Source organism: Fukomys damarensis, unplaced genomic scaffold, assembly GCF_012274545.1.
Source record: "Fukomys damarensis isolate Sample0158 unplaced genomic scaffold, DMR_v1.0_HiC HiC_scaffold_17, whole genome shotgun sequence".
NCBI classification, from domain to species: Eukaryota; Metazoa; Chordata; class Mammalia; order Rodentia; family Bathyergidae; genus Fukomys; species Fukomys damarensis.
Genome location: NW_022900929.1, coordinates 18,929,341 through 18,935,679, shown reverse-complemented (window position 1 = coordinate 18,935,679; position 6,339 = coordinate 18,929,341). Strand labels below are relative to the sequence as shown.

At 49.9% G+C, this 6,339-nt stretch overlaps 1 long non-coding RNA gene across 2 annotated transcripts; it reads right to left on the bottom strand.

Annotated features, from left to right (window-relative positions):
• Window positions 1–4,654: 4,654 nt before the first annotated feature.
• On the bottom strand, window positions 4,655–5,882 carry LOC104858711. 2 transcript variants are annotated; one of them, XR_779199.3, is made up of 3 exons: window positions 5,765–5,882; window positions 5,045–5,287; window positions 4,655–4,724 (listed from the first exon to the last, which is right to left on the bottom strand). It is a non-coding gene; the product is annotated as an uncharacterized LOC104858711 (long non-coding RNA). The 2 variants fall into 2 exon arrangements; XR_779198.3 differs by lacking the exon at window positions 5,765–5,882 and having other exon boundaries at window positions 5,045–5,520.
• Between the last annotated feature and the right edge of the window lie 457 nt (window positions 5,883–6,339).

The window sequence follows — 6,339 nt, the reverse complement described above, 5'->3', positions numbered from 1 at the left end:
AGCCTCTGGAAACTGTGAGCTAAATGAACCTTTCCCCTTTCACTTTGGGTGGCAGGTACTTTGTCTCAGCAGTGAGAGAAAAGTAAGACAGAAACAGAGAGAAACAGATGCACACAGTGACAAACACAGTGACACACAGAGAAATATCCAGAGACGCAGATACACACACTGGCGCATACGCACACGCACACACACACACACACACACACACACACACACACACACAGCCCCAGCCACAGCCACAGCATTCCCAGATGGTCCGGCTCAGTGGGGGAATGCCTGACTTCCTGTTTTTTCCTGGGACTGTCTGACTTCCTCTTCTGTTTTCTGTCAGCAATTCTACACCACAACTTCCTCTCCATAAAATCGGTGCCTTTGGGTCACTGACTCTGATGCATGTTGAACACGGTCATCCGGAACACTTTTGATTTGGGTCAGAGTCCAGTCAGGGACTGGGCTGGGGCTCAGTGGCAGGGCACTGGCCCACCTGGCATGTGAGGGCCCTGGAGTCCCCAGTTTTGGGGACACCGCTCAAGGGCTTGGCACCTCTGGGTGGGGAGTGAATGTTACTGTAAACTTTAGTTTACAATGAGGCCACAATTTTTTATTTATTTATGCATCTTTGCAGTACTGGAGATTGAACTCAGTATCTTCCCACCAAGCTGCATCCCCTGCCCTTTAAAAAAATTTTATTTTTTGAGACAGAGTCTCACTAAGTCACTACTAACTTGCCCAAGCTGGGCTCGAACTTGGGGTCCTCCTGCCTCAGCCTCCCAGAGTGCTAGGATCACAGGCCTGTGCCAAGTCTGGCTTGGTTCATTCATTTTAACAAATGTTACCACAGTAACACAAAACATCCATAACAGGGGGCCCCGCAGAAGGAAGGTAAGTGGGAGCTGTCCGTACTGTCTGGTTAGTTTTTTGTGGATCTGAAGCTGTTCTGAAAAACACAGTCAATTTTTTAAAAATGATTGACAGAGTGAGAAGAACCCTGAACGGGCAGCCGACCCCTGGTGGACGGTCACTGCTTTTTGAGGTGGCCCTGGTCAGGCCCTCTACCCCCACCCCACCGGGCTTTCTTCTTTTTTTCTTTATTTATTGGTACCAGGGATCAAACTTGGGACCCTGCGCTTGCTAGGCAGACGGAACCACTGAGCTAAATAAATCCCCCACCCTTTCTTCGACTTTGGCAAGATCACCTCTAAACATCCTCCTCTGGCTGTGACTCTTCTGACTTGAATATAACAATGCCTCAATGCCTCAGCAGGAGAAATGAAAGAAAGTCTTTGTTTCTCAGAGAAACGATCAATGAATCAAGTCTGGGGTTTCACTACAGGAAACCCAGGAGTACAGAATATGTTAAAAAAAAAAATCCCGTCCCTGGTCACCTTGACCAGCTAATTAACACGTCTTCCAAATACCATGCGGGCGGCGGCAGCAACCCAAACATTCAACAGCCCTTGGTCCCGCTAGCCGGCGGGGGTTTTCTTCCCTTTCAGGCCTGGCCTAGAAACTGATATTTTATTCATGAAAATCGAGGCCCTGGGAGGCCTCCGCATAAACAGGATGTAAATATTTGCGGGCAATGGGGAGCGGTGATGTTTGAGCAGGGGCTGTCCGGAGCGGGACATCCAGGACAAAGCTCACGGGGGACCCGCCCACCTCCATCCCAGTGCTGGGGGCCTGGTGGGCAGAAGTCCGGCTTGGAGAGCGGGGTTGGGACTTGGAGTCCTTGAATAGAGTCAAAAGATGTCTCTTAACTTTCCACGAATTTCATTCACCTGATCCACCGGGCTTCTTCGTTCCCTCCTCCCCAGATTCAAACCGGGGATTGGTTTTCTGAGAGGCTGAGGCAGGAGGGTCGCAGAGTTTGAGGCAAGCATGGACAATTTGTGGAGACCTTGCCTTGCAATAAAATATGAAAAGGGCTAGGGATGGAGCTCAGTGCAAAGGCCCTGGGTTCAATCTCCAGTACCAGGGGGGAAAAAGTGTCTTTGACGCTTCTCTGGACCCTCGCCTGCTTTTGTGGTCCTGGGCATCGCCTTTCCTGGGGTCCTCTCTGTCTCCTTGGCTCAGCCTGGACCGGCCCTGCCCTGTGTGCACGCTGGTCTCCGTCCCCCTCCACGTCCTCCCCTGGGCTTCCCTCATTCTGGAACCCAAGGTTGCTCTGCCTCCAGGGCCTGGCCTAGGATTCACCGAGGGCTACCAGATTTCCAGTTTTAACAGTGTTCCATCCTCCTGCCTCAGCCTCCCAGGGTGCTGAAGTTACAGGCCCTCCCTGATCATTCCAGGGGTTTTTTGTTTGTTTGCTTTTTTCACTTTGAGACAAGGTGTGGCTCTGCAAGCTCAGGCCAGCGAGCTCCACTCCTCACCTAACAGAGTCCCTGGGGCATCGCAAAGCCAGGATCATCAAAGTGGCACCTAGCGCTCACCTTTTGGATGGAGGAAGGGGACACAGCCCTCCTCGGAGCTTCTAGAAGACTGAGGTGAGCATGGGCAGTAGGTGTGGCCCGGGAGCCCCACTCTAGCAGAGGTCAGGATTTGGGAGAACATAACGTTCACCCACACTGGAGCCGCGCGGCAGGCCAGACAGGCAGTGACCCGCGACCCCGCTGCTCCAGAGGGAGGTCACCCAGCCCCAGTCTATATGTGTGGACAGGAGAGTTCTTCAGTAAGAACCTTTTAGCTTGCTGGGCATGGTGGCTCGGGCCTGGGATCTCAGCAATCTGGAGGCTGAGGCAGGAGGATCGCCAGGAGTTCGGGGCCAGCCTGGGCTACACAGTGAGTTCAAGGCCACCTGATCTACATAGGGAGACTCAGTCTAAATAAATATATATCTGCTGGGCGTGGTGGCTCAGATGTATAATCTCAACTCCTTGGGAGACTGAGGGAGAAGAATTGCAAGTTTGAGTTCAGCCTGGGCACCGGAACAAGTCTCTTTCTTTCTTTCTTTTTCTTTTTCTTTTTTTTTTTTTTGTACAGGGGATCAAAAGTGGGTGCTTGTACTTGTGAATCAGGTGGTGGAACCACTGAGCTAAATCCCCGGCCCAAGTCTCTTTTAATTTTGAGATAGAGTCTAAGATCCTCATGCTGGCCTGGAAGTTGCAAACTTCCTGCCTCAGCCTCTCAATAGCTGGGATATCAGGTTTGTGCCGCTACAACCAGCAGTGTTTCAAATTTTAATTTGTCCAATATATGAAGATTATATATGCATGTGCCGTAAAAATAATATGAGGTCTGGGGTGTGCTAGAACATTTTCCCAGCATGCATGAGGCCCTGGGAGCAATCCCCAGCAATTCCACCCCCCAAAAAACACCTACCAACCACAAAAGCTGGGTTGACTTCATTCTATCTGTGTGGTGGGTTTTTGTTTTTGTTCTGAGGCAGGGTCTCATTCTGTAGCCCAGGCTGGCGTCGAACTCACAGCGATCCTCCTGCCTCAGCCTCCTGACTGCTGGGATCATAGGCGTGTGCCACACACCAGGCCCCTTTAGGAAGTGTGGAGCTGCTGCTCTGGGTGTACCACCCAGATACAATGGGCAGTGGACAGAGAAAGTGCTGTTTTCACAGAATTGTCACAGGGATGGGGCGACAGAAAAGACGGCAACAAATTCAGATCTTTCTCAATTGTGGGTCAGTACAAGAAAGAAAGAAACAAGTGGGTGGGGAAGAGTGTGGGAGATACGCTGGAGTGCTAAGCCCTCCTTTCAGGCAAAACCAACAGCTCCTCAAGGCCCAGGCTCCCTTTGCCATCCCTTTTTAACATTTTGAAACAGGGTCTCACTAAATTAATTGCCCCGGCTGGGCTCCAAATTTCAATCCTCCTGCCCCAGCCTCCCAGAGTGCTAGGCCCACCATGCCCAGCACGATAATTATAATTACACCTCTGACTGCTGTTTGGCCTGGCTGTTCCCTCCCTCAAGGCAAACAGAGGCTGCGGGCATGGGATCAGTATGTGAAAGGCAGAAGCACGGTTCGGACTGATTTCTAACCAACTTCCGGTTCTGTAATTCTAATCAGAGCAATACTAGGGGACGAATTTCACCCGGAGAGAAACCCTTATGCTGTTAATATAGGAAATACGTTCTTTCATTTCCTGATAAGCTTGTAACATTGGAAAATATGAATTACATGGTAGAAAAACTCTAAATGGCATGGAACACTGTGTGCCCAGAGGAAACAGGTATTTTGAGACAGCATCACCACTTGAAAACGAAAAACAGCTAACACTCATTTAATTCAGCATGAGCCAGGTATGGTGGTTCAGGCCCATTATCCACCTACTTGGGAGGCTGAGGCAGGAGGATTGCAAGTTTGAAGTCAGCCCAGAGAACCTAAATACTCAGGCTGAGGACGTAGCTGGGGGGCAGAGCACTCATTTTTGCACAGATGACGCTATGTCCCTGGCAGCCCTGGGTTTGGGAGGGCAACAGTTCTTCAACACCACACACTGCAGCATCACACAAGAAGTGGGCCACACCGAGGTCAGAGTGGGTCCAGTTGTCATTTTAAGTAAGATTTGAAAATTTTATTGGAAGCCCCTGGTTTGGTTTTCTGCTTCTCCCCCTTCTCACGCCTCTTTCCTCTGCTTTGTCTTCTGTGAGAAGAGTCTGGGAGCTGAGCCTGGGGTGAAGCCAGCATCCTGGAGTTTTCTGGATGTCAGGAGGAATCCTCAGCCTTTTGGAGGAGCCGGCAGCCACACAGTTCCTTGCAGCTGATCCAACTGTTAAGGAAACATGGATCCTTATTGATCACTAAAAACAACAAGTGTTACGGCTTGGATCTAAGGTGTTTCATGTGTCATCCCAGCACTCAGGAGGCTGAGGCAGGAGGATTGCTGCAAATTCAAGGCCAGCCTGGGCTAAATTGTGAGTTCAAGGCTAGCCTGAGCTACAAAGTGAGACTGTCTCCAAAAAAAGGGCTGGGGATTCAGCTCAGTGGTATGGGCACCTGCTTCACAAGCACAAGGGCCCGAGTTCGATCCCTGGTACCAAAAAATAATAGTAATAAAATAAATGTGATTTTTTAAAAAGAGTATCTCACCTGTAGAAACTGATTGGTTCACGGTGAAGCGATACCCAACGGTGTATTCAGCCATTGAATTCAGAGCTGTCCACGCTGCTAGGCAAGGCTTGAGTGGAGGTGGTTGCTGGGGGTGTGGCCTTGTCTCTGGTCCCTCCCGCCTGTGTGCGTGGCTGCCTAGAGGCGAGCCGCTCTCCCCTGCCAGGCCCTTCTACCATCGTGTTCCTGTCTTGGAGGTTCTTACCATGGACTGCATCCTCTGAACTGTGAACCAAAAGAAACCTCTCCTTTAAGTTGCAGGCAACAGGTATTTTGTCCCAACAACAAGGAAGTGACTACAAAATGGGAGCATTGATAGTGCTCGAGGTCTTGTGCTAAGCCCTAGGTAGAAACAGGTCCCAATCCTTGCCTTCAATTCAGATTTGAACACTAAACATCCATTCCCACTCCATCCTGGCTGGGGATGGAACTCAGAGCCTCAAGAGTGCTAGGCAAGTGCTTTCCTAACTCCAATGTTTTACCCTAAAAGTAATTAATTGTACAAGGTAATATGCTAAAGGCAATAAAATAGAAATTTATTTTTAATTTTTTTTCATTAAGAGAATTTTATATAGAGTCTTTTGGCAGCATGTCGGGATGAATCTCGGCCCCACCATTTACAACCTAAAGGACATTGGACAAATTATCCAATCATTTTCAAGTATGCCTCTTCACCTGCCCATGGAGAAAATCAGTGCCCACCTCAGTTCTACACAGTAAAGGAATAACCAATGATGGTCATTATTCATTATTGTGAGGACACTCCAGGTACGAGAGAAAAGCTCAACGCCAGGTGTGGTGGCACATGTTTATCACCCCAGCATTCTGGGAGGCCGAGGCAGAAGGATCCCAAGGTCCAGTCCAGCCTAGGCAACACAGTCTCAAAGTAAAAAAGAAAGGAAGGAAGGAAGGAAGGGCTGGGGTTGTAGTTCAGTGTGAAGGCCCTGGGTTCAGTCCCCAGCGCTGCAAAACAAAACAAAACAAAACACCTACAACACAAAAAACAAACGAAACGATTGGTTCAACAGAAAAACCTTCCCAAAGCACGCTAACTGTGCATATGAAGTTGCTATTTTTCTGAAATGCGCCCTTCGTCAGTCACATCTGTCAGAGGGAGTTTCTTCCTTTGCAAAAAGGGGCGGCGGGGCACAGTCACTGTTGCAGGACGGTGCAAATCCCTGGAAAACCAGCATCGAGTACCAAGCGCTGCAGGCGTCAGGCGCCCGCGCGAAGGCAGCTGGTGCTGGGGACATGCGGGCGGTCGGGGTGGGGGGCCG